We start from the raw sequence: 13,423 nt of genomic DNA on the forward strand, positions 1-13,423 counted from the left end.
TTGTCTCTGCCTCCCAAAGCCCTGCATGCTTTAGAGACAAGATTAAGACTAAGATGGTGACTGCAAAGCGCCAGGCATGCTAGAGATACCCAATTGGCTCTCAGTGCATGAGCATCCTGCTCACACTCAGCCCCCATCCAGGTGACCACACCCAACAAACTGAGCCAAGATGACTTTCCCCCACCTACCCCTCCCCCCACCCCTCACCCCCACTGCCAAAATCACTGCCTCTAAAAAGGCATGAAGTTTTGCCAGTCCAGCTCTGGTGCTGATGTAAAGCAGAGTTCCAAAGATGCTTGGAGAGGTGACAGGCTCTTCAGAGTGAGTGCCCTCTGCAGTGCTCCTTATAAGGCAGTAGTCCTCATTCAGGGATATGAGTCACCGCCACCAAGGGGCTGCTAGATAAACACACAAAAGGAAAACACACTGGTACTGTAGAGTGTAGCAACCTCATGCAGGCTAAGTTCAGCACATGACTGCAAGACAATATTTAGGAGGCAAAAGTAGGTAAAAATAGCAATCTATCCTTGTATGTATGTGTGTCAGTGTATCTGTGTGTGTGTGTCAGTGTATCTGTGTGTATGTGTGTGGGGGGGGTTGTTTTGTTTATGTTTTTGAATAAGTGCTATTTGTAAAACAGCACTACGCTAAGATTCAAAAATTGGAGATTGACGGGAGGGCAAAAACAAAAGTCTCCTCTCTGAAAGAGATTAGTCTACTTAAGGAAGTGAAATGTCAATAGCAGAATAGAAAGCTCACACAGCAAAACAAGATATATGATCCCTGCAGGGAGGCACAGAGTGTGGGAGTTCCTGCTAAGATGTAGAACTCAGAATAGCCTGGGGGATGAGGGAATGTGTGTGGAGGGGGTGAGGGGTCGGGAAGGCCTTGAAGCATCATGATGCAACCAGGGCATACACTGAGAGAAAGTCTCACAAGTGTCAATGCTTGGCTGGCCCAGTAGCTCTAAGGCCTATGGCAAAGCAGAGACATTATCGTAAAATGGCTAGGCAAAGAAAACGTGTTTACCTTGTGTGGGCAGGAAGAAGAGAAAGGCAAGACAGGAAGGAACCAGGGCAAGGTATACCCTTCAAAGATGCTTCTACCTTTCCCTGTGATAGCTCTTCTTCCAACCAAGCTCCACCTCCTAAGTAGCCCAGTGGATTAGTCTACTGACAGCACAATCACCTCTCAATTGCATTGCCAGCTGGGAGCCAAAGTCTCTTTTTGGTGGGCCACTTCATGTCCCAGCCATAGCACCAATTTGATTTTAAGAACATATAAAGTCCCTTTAAAGTCCGTCCAGGAAAGAATAGCAGGTGCTCAGTTTTTAGACAAACATTAGCCGCTTACATCGACCCTTCCCTTCCCATACACAGTTACACTCTTAAACCATCTAGGAATTATCCCACTACTGAGAACGTCTAGTTGCTAGAGATGAGTGAGCTCACCTGTGGCCATTTTAGAAGCAGACAGCAAATCGTCTTGAGCCCAGGCTGCTCTTTCGCAGCCATCTAGATCCAGCTACTGCCTCGTCTGCTTGGAGACAAGTCCATTAGCTCATTTCTCATTCAACACGTATTTGCTGAATGCTTAGTCCGTGCCAAGCATCCTGCTAGGATGATTGCACAGGAAACTGAGAAGCCAGGGGTCCTTCTTGGTAAATTGTACCCCAAGTCAACCATTTGCCAGACCCACCCTGCCCATCCTTGACTACTCCCCAACTCTTAAACCCCTTATTCAATAAACCACCATGGTACCCTGTTACAATTCCCTTAATGTATTTCTAAATCCTTGGGTTTCTTCCAACCCCGTCTCTTCTCCTTTAGTCTCAGCCTCTACGTTCTCTTTCAGCAACCACCACCTAATGGTTCTCCTGCTTCCAGACCTGTTCTCATCCATTTTAATTGTCAAACTGAAATTTGTAGCAAGGGAATTCAGGCTCACTTAAAGAGATGTCTGACTTCATGGGACCCAGGGAGGAAATATCTACACTCTAGAATATAAGTTAGTCTTCTCCTTGTTTTGGTTAAATTACCTGGCAAAGGCAATTTTCAGAAGGAAGGCTTATAGTTCGAGGGTACAATCTATGATGTCAACGAAACTATGGTAGCAGGAACAGGAACCTTAGGCCCCTGGGCACACTGCGTCCATAGTCAGCCTGTGTGTCACCATGCTTCCCACCATGACAGTAATGGACTAAACCTCTGAACCTGTAAGCTGTCCCCAATTAAATGTTGTCCTTTATAAGAGTTGTCGTGGCCATGGTGTCTCTTCACAGCACTGTAATCCTGACTAAGACAGTACATTACTGACTGGTGCACACGAGCATGCGCCCGCATTTACAATTCTTATTAAATGTTTCTTGGCCAAACCCTTGCTGGTATGAACAGGACAGCAACTCGTTCTTCATTTTAGCTTCTAGTTTAAGAGCTGTTCTTTCCTTTTCCTTCCTCCTACCATAGAAGAGTCATCCCTGCACTTCCTGGGAACTGACAGGAGCAAGGAATGGATACCACACAGAACACTGTTGGTGCCTGTTGGTATCCAAGGAAACAATGCACAGAGTATAGGACAGGAGTGGGAGAGAAAAGGCATCGCTGCTATGATTGGGTTGTTACTTTACATAAACAATTCAAAAATAAGTGCAGGTATGAAGGAAAATTAAAAGAAAACAGAAACAAACAACGTTGAGCCAGGTAGGGGTTGAGGCACCTTTAATCCCAGAATTCAGGAGACAGAGAAGGTAAAACTCTTAAGTCTAAGGCCAGATTGATCTTTAGAGCAAGTTCCAGGAAGCCAGAGCTACATAGAGAAAACTTGTCTCAGCAAAACAAGCAAACCAACAAAACAGGGGTTCCTGAGATAGCTCAGCAGCCAAAGGCACGTGCCACTGAGCCTGGTGACTCACATGGGGGAAGGATAGAACCAACTCCCAAAAGTTGTCTTCTGAACACCATATGCATATATACACACATACCACATGTTTAAGAAGAGAAACAAACCAGTATTTTTGCTATTAGAAACAAGAAAAAGAAAATTATAAAGAAAGATTTAACTGGGTTGAAATCAAAGCTAATAAAATTCACTTGTTTTTTTTTTAAATATACAAAGATAGATTTAGAAATGACCATAGTTACAGATGTGTATATGCCTGTTTATGCATAAATATGTGTATTTCCTAGGCCTACCCACTGAGAGAAGGCCTAGAAGCAATGGAACCTCAGTCACAATGAACACATTAAAGGGCCAGTTCCTGGTCTCTAAACAGAATCTTCTATTGAAAGAAAGGGAGGTAAACTGGAGAAAGAGAGGAGCCCAGGTTAGAGAAAGGTAAGCCTGGGCTCTATTACTGTGCTGAAAAGAAATTGCTGAGAATAACAGGGATGTGTCAGAAGCATTAAAAATTCATCTGACTGGGCTTGACCTGTCATGTCTACAATTTAACCATGAAAACAGACAGACCAAAAGGATAGCCATAGAATACCATCCGCAGAATAAAATGGGCTTCCTTACTGCAACGAACACATAAACAAATACAAGAAGTAAAAAGGCCAGTTAGTTCAGTAGTTTGCCAACTGTAAGAGGAGATGGTGATAGAAATAGAAAAGTCATTTGGCCACTGTTGTGCTGGTGTTCAATTCCAGCAGGAGGCTTCGACAGAAACCAAGATTGGTTGGTGGAAGTCTGATCCAAAGAGGAATATTACCACACAGACCAAAGATCCATTCTAAAAGGGAAAATGGCAACTTTAAACAGGAGAAATGTGGTACCAAGATAAACAGCACCAGTCATCTGACTGATCTGCCCCATCGTACCCCTGTGTAATTTGCTGAGAAGAGCATTTTGTCATTTCCGTGACATTCTTATGAATCGCACCCCGTGTCTAGTCATGAGAAGACACCAGACAGATCCAGAAGCATCCAACACAATATGAGGCCCATAACAAAGTTAAAGTGGGGCACGGTGACACATGTCTGTAATCCCACACGTGGGAAGATGACGCATCGGTACCAGTTCAAGGACAGCCTGGACTATACAGCAAGACTACACAGCTGACTAGAGAAAGCTAAAGAGGTACAAGAGCTATGCAACATGTATCTCTGAATATGATAATCAGTCCAGAAAGAAAAAAGGGACACAGACTGAAAATTTTGCCTGGAGTCAGTGGATTGGGCCATAGTGACATGCGCAGTTCATCCCCTGACCTAGGGCTTTGCGAGGTGGATATGAAGATTATATATTTCTAACTGTGTAAAATGTAAACAACACTTTAGCAAGGTCCAAGGGCCCAGGTTCATCACTTCACAAAGCGAAATATATAATTATATGCAGATGCTCCTTCATTTATGATGCGGTTAGAGTCTAGTAAACTCATCCGAAGTTGAAAACATTGTAAGCTGAAAATGTACTTCATCCAAATAGCCTAGCAAACACCACACTTAGCGGCCCAGCACACTAGACCGTTAATTGTTCCCCTTGAGATCAAGTGGCTATGTGGGAGTCAGAGCTCATGGCTGTGGCCCAGCAACATGAGACAGTACTGTACTGTGCAGAGCTAGCTCAGGAATAGATGAAGATCCAACATTCTCACTGGATTTGTACCACCTTGAAAAAGCCATAAGAGTTGAAAATGTTTAAGACAAGTCACAAGTTGTGGAGTGTATCTATACAAAACACTCACTTTAAATACTGTGCCAGAGATCTAGCCAGCAACCTCATTCTCCCCTTACCTTTAGGTCTATCTTTAAGAATTTATGTTCTTCCTAGCCCACTACATCCTGTTTCAAACATGAAGGACTTTTTTGTTCACTGGAGATTAAGGTTCTGGTCTATCTTGAACCACTCTTCCCATTAGGTAGGAAGGTTTGTTTTGGTTTTTTTCTTTTTTTAACAAGAAAGGTGTATGTGAGCCCATTTTCTGCAATATCTGTCAGACCCTAAGTGGTCCCCTGCTGCCTGAGTATTCATTCGTCTCCATGGCAGTGTTCTGAAATGCGTCTGCTTGTATCAGTTCAAGATGTTTCTCTTAGCAGAAGTTTCTTAGCAGAGCTGGCATATCCCACCTGTGCACACATCACACGTTTGATGCATAGCAACACTTAAAAACACAGACACAGTTTGGTTAATATGTATTTCAAGAGCAACACCCCCTTGAAACTGGAGAAGCCACTCATCAGCTGACTTTGTTTACCTATTCATTCACCTAAGTATTGGGGGGAGAGGGGACACCAAGATATAACACTTACCTCTCTCTTGGAGGCTGCAGGACAGAAGTAAATGAGAGCTTCATTGAGAAGAGTAAATTGTCCACTAAAGAGGTAGTGGGTCCGTCCTAGAGGGTTGTGGGTAAGGAAGCATGGAGATGTGGAAATGCATGCTGGGTAACAAATCAAATGTATGAGGCTGAAGCCTTGGATGGAGGATGGTGATGGAGAAAGATACAGGGAAGAGGCTAGGGAGAGTTGGGGCTGGACAGAGCGGTGGACATAAAATGAGACAAATTCTAAAGAATCTTCACTTTTCCATAAAGCAAGGTCCAGGAGGATTTTAGGAGAAAATACACAAAACTAAGACAATTACTTAGCAAAGAACTACAGGAACACCAAATGTCACAGGTGTGACAATAGAACTCTAGAATCTCAGAGTTCACATCCATGTCCATCATCTGCTAGCTTCACGACCTTGAGCAATTATCTGGCTTTTCTAAGACCCTATCCATCATACACTGAACAGGAGTTCAGACCAACCATGCCTTGAGTTGCCATGGGCCTTAATCTAAACTTTGGCCCCTCCTCCTGGTATCCCTGCTCCATCAAATTATTTGAAGCTTGAACATCCATCCATCATCCTCAGTGCTTCTGCTATTTATCTCTGTGTCCTAGTTCACTCAGAAAAGCCTAATTTTCTTCCTGTTCATGCTCTATTAACTGCTCTGACAACTTCAGGTGATGAAGAGCCGCCATTTGGCCAAGGAAGACACCGGGACCCTGTCCGCGATGCACCTGCAGGGGGCAGCGTCGGGCAGTGTAAGGCTAAGCCAGGGCTCCCTGTATCATCAAGGTTGGTCTGGAGGACCAGATGCCAGCTGACAAAAGGACCCATTTTATTCCTGGTGAGTCTAACACAAGGTCTCCAGGTAGGGGGGGGGGGGGGGGGGGGGGGTGGGTTGGTTTGGTTTGGTTTGGTTTGGTTTGGTTTGGTTTGGTTTGGTTTGGTTTTTAAGGAATACCTGGCCCAGTCAGCCCCACTGTTTCCCCAAAGCCTCACAGTAGAATGCTGTTGGCTTTCTTTACAGCAGCTGACACCTAAAGAGAGAATATTATCCACACCCAGTCTCTCACATTCCCAACCACGAGGTAGCGGGGGGGGGGGGGGGGGGGGGGGGGGGGAGGGGGGGATCCCTTGACAGGGGAAAGGTGAGGAGGCCTTAACATTTCCCCACTCAGCCCCCTAGGACACAGCCCCTGACATTAAGACATGATTAATATTTTTTTAAAGGCCAAGATGTGAAACTGAAAAGGGGGGGGGGGGGGGGCAATTAATTTTCATGTGCTGTTTTTTAAGAGTTCATGATAGTTCTGTGTCCCAAAAGTCCACCATGCCTGTTCAGACAAGATGATATCCTACAATTTGTGCATCTATTCATATGGGAGAACAAAGACATGAAACAGTTAAAATCATCAAGATGGGATGCAGGTGTAGATCTGTTGTGCTTGCCCAGCCTGTACTACCCAGGGTTCTCTCCCAGCATGTGATATGCATCCATAAACCCCGGCACTCCTGGGTAGAAGCAAGAGGATTAGAAAAGTCATCCACAGGGGGCTGGAGAGATGGCTCAGTAATTAAGAGCACTGGCTGCTTTTCCAGAGAACCTGAGTTCATTTCCCAGTACCTATGGGGCAGCTCACAGTTCCAAGGGACCCAACACCCTCAGAGACATAAAAGCAGGCAAAACATGAAATGAAAAATGAATAATAAATTCTTTAAAAAGTCACCCACAGTCACACAGCAAGTTCATGCCAATCTGGAAGACATGAGACACTCCCCACCCCCACCCCCAAAAAAAGAAAAGAAAAACAAAATATCAAGACTTTCCCAGAATTCCAGCACACAGGATGAAGAAAGGGACAAGGATGAGAAGAGCAGGAATTTGAAGCCGACAACGACAACGGCTACCAATGGTGGCATTAAGTGACCAGCACAAACTGTGAACACAGACTCCCCTGAGAGCTTCAGGCCTCTCTGCCCTGAAGAGAGACTTTTGTCACTCACTCTCATTTTGACTTTGTCTGGGGGGAGGGGAACAGCCGTGTCACGGTGACATCATCACCTTCCAAGAACCACTGATTCAGCCGCTGAGGCCCCAGGCTGGACTCACTTCCTCCAGCCAGAAGGCAAAAGAGGGGGGCAGGGGCAGGGCTGTGGGCCTGTTCTCGTCAGTCCCCACCCCCACACAGCGTGGATCAGCTTCACGCCCACAGGCATGCCATGTGGGGCTCCCCAGCTTACCAACCAAGTGTCCTTCGGAGAGGCAAAAATCTTTCTTTCCTCCTGTGAACAAGGAGCTGGTTCACAGGGGCAAGGCTAGGATGAAGAAATAGGAAAGTGTTGAACCAGATGAAGCTGAGTTTAGGAGAATACACTAGGAGGCTAAGGCTGAGACAAACTGAAACCTTCAACTGTGACCATTTCACAGCCACGGTTGGTCTAAATCGGATGTCACCTAGGGGTAGGCAGATCTGTCCAGGACCACTGTCTTCACTAGAGACTGTGAATATCTCCATAGCTGAACTGGATGCTCAAGAACAGAGCAAGAGAAGTCATCTGTAGCCTTAGTGATAACTTCCTCCTGGCCTCTCCTCCAGCTGAGTCCTAAGTGCCTTCCCCAACTCGGACCAGCCTCTTCTCTGTTATGACAACTCAAGGTAGAACCAGTTTGCCCTACATCAGCATCTGCCTTGCCTTTGTGTTAAACTCAATGTTCTCTCACACTATCATCTGCTCTGACGAACAAGCAAACAAGCCCGTGGGTAGCCCCGTGGTTTTACAGCATGGCGAAGCTCCTCTGGTTCTCACACAGTCTGCCACGTCTTAACGTTTTATTATATTGATGTTCTAAGTGCTAACCTAACCCTGGGCAAACATCTCCATCCTACAAACCAGAACACCGTGATCCGAGAGGTGAAGGACGTTGTCCAGGGCACCCAGCTGGTGAGGGGTAGAGCCACACGAAAAGCCAGCTCCAAGAAGCGAGGTCTTTCCACATGGGCGCTCTGACTCAAAGCAAGATCCTCCTCTTCCTCTGAGTCAGCAAGTATAAACTTAGAATTTCACTCGGCAGTCATCATGTCTTAAGGTGAGGGTAAGTGGGTGGGGGACTTGAAGGTTGTCCAGATTTGTGACCAAAACAGATGTCCAAATCTCCTACACAGAGTCCTGGCTTCTGCTTGGAGGTACCAAATCCAGGAAGTCTCCTGGTTCAGCATGTGCTAGCTTCGAATCTATAGACAGCTTGCCAGAACTGGAGATTAAATGTCCCTATATGGTCCATGCATCACATCTGCTCTTTGGGATACATAAAGGACTGGTGTCACCCCAAATGCCCTTTCTCCAGACTGCATTCTCAGGTCTCTCTATTTACTCCTTTGTGGATTTTTCTCACCGCTGTGCTCTGTGTGAGGTCTGTTTTTGTCTGCTCAATCTCAAAGTGAGACTTCAGTGAGCTGTGATGAACAGATACAGCAGTACCACCTTCAGAAGTGAGCCAAGCAGCTCGAAGGAGAACCGGACCAGATCACACTCAATATGCTTTGGGATTGTCTGACCTTATCGTGAATGAAAGCCCTTAAATGCCAGTCCCATGTGCTGTCCCCGAGCCACAGCCTCTCCTGTGGCTTGTCCAGCTGGGTTTGGGATACACATGACTTGTTCCCAGCATGCAGACAATGCCTAACAAATGTTCCTGGCTAGCTTACTGCTCCCTGTCACCAGACTCCTAGAGCTCAGGCCCTGTCCTCCCTCAGTACCCAGCTCTGGATCTCCACTTGGAAATGCTGCCAAGGGTTCCCCTGGCCCAGTAAGCTCATGACAGAGTCCTGACTCCTCACACCCAGTCCCCTTATGTAATTCCAGAGACCTCTTGGGAAGTTTGTTCTCATGCAAGCTGCAGGGAAGCAAGAGCCACTGTCACAGACCCTTTCTCTGCTGAAGCAGAATTTGCTTGTGTTTCCTTGTGCTATGGAAAGACGTCATCGAGGGAGTCGCAGAAACCCATATGTGAAGTGGAGCATAGCTTCCTACTTCCTGTGAAGGGCTGTTACTACTCCCTTGACATTCCACCCTGAGGTTTTGGGTAGAGGGTGGGGCACATGGCACCTTCCTCTGCCTCCTCATGTGCTTTGAGGCCCCTGCTAGGCATTCTATAGCCTTCCATCCTCAGGTCCTGAGCTCTTCTCTTCCCAAATTTTATGTTCTCAGTGCTGCAGCTGAACACGTTGCTTTATGCCCAAGCTGCACTTCTAGATAGAGACAAAGGATCTCCTTGAAATATGGGAAGCCTTCTCTCTCTCCTCTCTCAGCACCCAGGCTCTGAGAATATTAAGCATTCACTAGCTACAGAGCAGGCAGGGTGGGAGGGGGGGAATCAAGTTTGAAATGCAAAGCTAAGCAAGACTTCTTTGTTCTAGACTGTCTGGGGCTCTCCTGAAACCACAAGCCAGCCCATTGAGTCAGTGAAGGAGGAGCCACTTGATTCCTGAGAGTGGAAACGTATTGTTTTCATATCTCAGAAGTCATTTCACTCCTTTCGCATCCTTTCCCAAGGCAGAATCTCCAAGGGCCGGATGCTTTTGCCTCCCGCCCATCCACTCCTCATCCTCACCCTTAGGCCCTCCACACACAGCTGCATTCTTTTCGCTTCCAGACCTCTGCTTGTCTGCTCAGGAATGCGTCTCTGAGTTAGCTGTTGGGACTCTGCTTTACTCATTTGTCATCCCATCCCGTGGCACCAAGGTCACACTGCTGAAGTGTGCAGGCATCTGTGCTTCCTATCAAGGCATTAATTAGCATATGTGAATGCCAATGGATTCACAGTTCTTTTCACTCTAGCTCCTTTTCTCTCCATCCTCTTATTATGGGTTCAGAAGTGGAGTGTTCGCTTGTGACAGAGTCTAGCCCAGGCTAGCCACTTAAGAAAGAGAGATCAAGGATGACTTCTCTATAGTGGGCCTAAGGTTCAAACTGACACTTGGCAGAAGAGACAGAGGGAAAGCATTCCAGACCTAGGGAGTGGCCAGAGCAGGAGGCCAGAGCCAGCAGCAGGGCCCTGTGGGTGAGGACAGAGACGGGAAGAGGATCATGGGAGGCAGCAGAAGAACAGGAGCTGGCTCCCACTCTCCAGGTGGGGTGGGGGGTGGCAGGGACTGGGAGCATCTCAAAGCTCAGCCGGCTGCCATTGGAAGGTGGAACTGAGTAAGAGTAGGGAGAAAAGAAACCTGCTGGGGGCGTGGCCTATGCCTATAATCCCAGCACTGGGGAGGCAGAGGAGGAGGCAGAGAGGCAGAGAGAGGCAAGTGGATCACCGAGTTTGATGCCAGCATGGTCTACAGAGTGAGTTTCAGAAGAGCCAAGGCTACACAAAGAAACCTTGTCTTGAGAAAAACAAAGCAAAACAAACAAACAAAAGCAGCAACACCAAATATTAAAAAGAAAGAACAAAAGAAAGATGGGGGGTGGGGGGGAAGCAACCCATCAGTCTGCTGCTCCTGTGTGAATGAGAATTGGTGATGGTGGGTGTTGGGGAAGAAGACAGAAGGCAATGGGAGGGTGGATATACACTCTGAGGGGAGGAATTGTGTCTGTGTGTAAGCATTATCATAGTATCGTCGTCAGACTTTACATAAAGATTGGTGAAGGAGCATTTATACTTGGGGGCCCAAACTGATCCTGAGGAAAAAGGGGTCCAGAAGTACACAGAAACCCAGAAAATGCTATGCTAGTATGTCTTGTTGTACATCTGTGTGATTGTGTGTGTGCACATGTACACGTACAAGTGTGCAGGCAGGGTGTGTGTGTGTGTGTGTGTGTGTGTGTGTGTGTGTGTGTGTGTGTATACATGCATGGGATTTGGAGAAGAGCCTGAAAGCTTCCAGAAAAATCCAGCAGGGGTGGGGATGGAAAGAGGCAGAGGCCTTGCCAAGAACTAACAATCTGAAAATTAAAGAAAGCTGTGCTTCTGGCCATGACGTCACCCCTCCCTACCTACTGTATCCAGCAGCGCACTCCCAGGTCACAACAAAGGAACAGTGAAAATGGGCTGCACATCGGAACAGAATGGCTGGCTGCTCCTGTCATTTGAGCACCAACCTGAGCTTTTGAGCCACGAGCGAGCATTTCTGGATAACTTCACAAGTTTGCCTCTGCTGCAACAGGGGTTCCAGTTTCTACCTAGTGACCTATAAATAAACACTTGAACACAATGTACACGTCACTTCTGCCTGGTCCGACTGGGCAGGGGTCAGTTCCCTTTTTGCATATCACACTGTCAGACTTTTCTTATAAATCAGTTTCTTATAAATCAGTTTCTTATTAACCATGTTCAGCTGTGGCCAACTATGACAGTTTGATGTTTGTTTTATCCTATAGGGATTGGGGACCAACTGAAGAAGAATGGACCAGAGAAGCCAAGACAGGAAGTATTCTAAAGGGGTGTGCTACAGAAAGCCATACCTATTCACAAGCAAGGACTGAAGAAATAACACACTAGAGCTGAGGTTGAAAACAACTCCAGATTTTAAAGCCTTACTACTGTAACTTGAGACTTCCCAGAGCCTGGCAGTCTAAGAGTGAGAACAATAGAAGCCCAGATTCTGCTCGTTCTGAATCATCCACTGCCAAGCCCCACCCAATATTTCTGGAAGTCCCCAGAGAGGGCAACAGCCACAGCTCAGACAGATGGGGACTCCACAGACAGCTAATGACATGAGCTTTGTTTCTCTTGTCTCTAAAATATAAAATCTAGGGACTAGAGAGACAGCTCGGCAGTTAAGGGTACTAGGTGCTCTTCCAGAGGACCCAGGTTCAATTCCTAGCACCCACATGGTGGCTCATAACAATCCATAACTCTAGCTCTAGGGGATCTGATACCCTCTTCTGTTCTGCACTGCCATGTGGTATCCAGACAAAAGTGCAGACAAAACATCTATACACATAAAATAAAGTCATTTTAAAAATTAATAATAAAATATAAGATCTCAAAGGCGGTCACCTTCTGGCCTAGAGGTGGGAAACGGCCGGAAAAAGACTTGAGCAGGCCTCCGGGCTTCTACGTGTTCAGAAAATGCTGTCTACCATTAAGTCTCAAACCTGGGACGAATAGCTAACTGGGGTGCCTATTAGTATATCGAAGCAGATGCTTCCCATAAGTTTTTCCCAGCATCCCTCAGTCCCTGCCTGTTACAGGGTCCTTCTGGCTGGCATACTCCTCTCCCTACCATAAGCTTCTCCAACCCAAGGACTAGGCTACCCTTCCTTAACTGCTCAATCCAGCCATTTTGGCTACACCAGTGATTTTTACCCTTTTTTCCTTTTGGCCTCATGGTCTCCTGGTCTCTTGGTGCTCCCCTCTCCCTTCCCCCATTTCCTCACGTGGACCGGCTCAGGGTCATGTTCAGTCTGGACTCTCTTCGATGTCTCTGCCTCTGGCTATGCTCCTCCTCATATCTACAGTAAACTCTCCCCTCCATTATACCCACAAGCAGTCATGTCCTTTTGGCTTCTCTTTTGTGTTTACCTACCACTACGACCACCACCATCACGGTCATTATCCATCTCCGCTCACAGGAGACCTTTCCCTCCATGACTCAGACCAAGCCCAGCTCACTCTCCTGTAGAAGCCAAGCATTCCTCTCAAGGATCAACTTGGTCTTCAAGCCTATGGGCTCCTGGCCAGCCTGCCCACCAAACAAGCCCAGGCATGTCTTCCTCACTCATAATAGACACTAGACTGTTACCAAACAGTGGAAATATGCAAAAGACACATAGACAGAAAAACACCACCGTATTCTTGACATTTTCTATGCCCTTCTGACCCCTCCTGAAGGGCAGGACCATCACCAGACCCCCAATTAAAGGATCAAAGTACAGAAGAAACTGATTCCAGCAGGAATGGCAATTTAAGGTGTGAGACTTCCAGGGTCTCTGAGATTGTCAAGGATCCTCTGGAAATGTCACCACTATAAGCCAAAGAGCTACAGGAAATGAACTAAACCCAGGTAAACTGGAAAAAAAATGGCTGGCAAAGATGGGTGTGGTGTAATTCCAGTACTTGGAGGGCAGAGGCAGTTGAATCATTGCAAGTCCAGGGCCATCCTGAGCTACATAACAAATTCCAGGTCAGCCTGGTCTATATAGTAAGACTCTT

The 13,423-nt window shown here is 46.7% G+C and overlaps 1 long non-coding RNA gene across 1 annotated transcript; it reads left to right on the top strand.

Moving 5' to 3' along the window:
* The first annotated feature begins 257 nt into the window (after positions 1-257).
* LOC143443695 (uncharacterized) lies at positions 258-13,030 on the top strand. Its single transcript, XR_013112879.1, has 3 exons — positions 258-503; positions 5,949-6,115; positions 11,647-13,030. It is a non-coding gene; the product is annotated as an uncharacterized LOC143443695 (long non-coding RNA).
* Positions 13,031-13,423: the final 393 nt, after the last annotated feature.

This window comes from Arvicanthis niloticus, chromosome 10 (assembly GCF_011762505.2).
Source record: "Arvicanthis niloticus isolate mArvNil1 chromosome 10, mArvNil1.pat.X, whole genome shotgun sequence".
NCBI lineage: Eukaryota > Metazoa > Chordata > Mammalia > Rodentia > Muridae > Arvicanthis > Arvicanthis niloticus.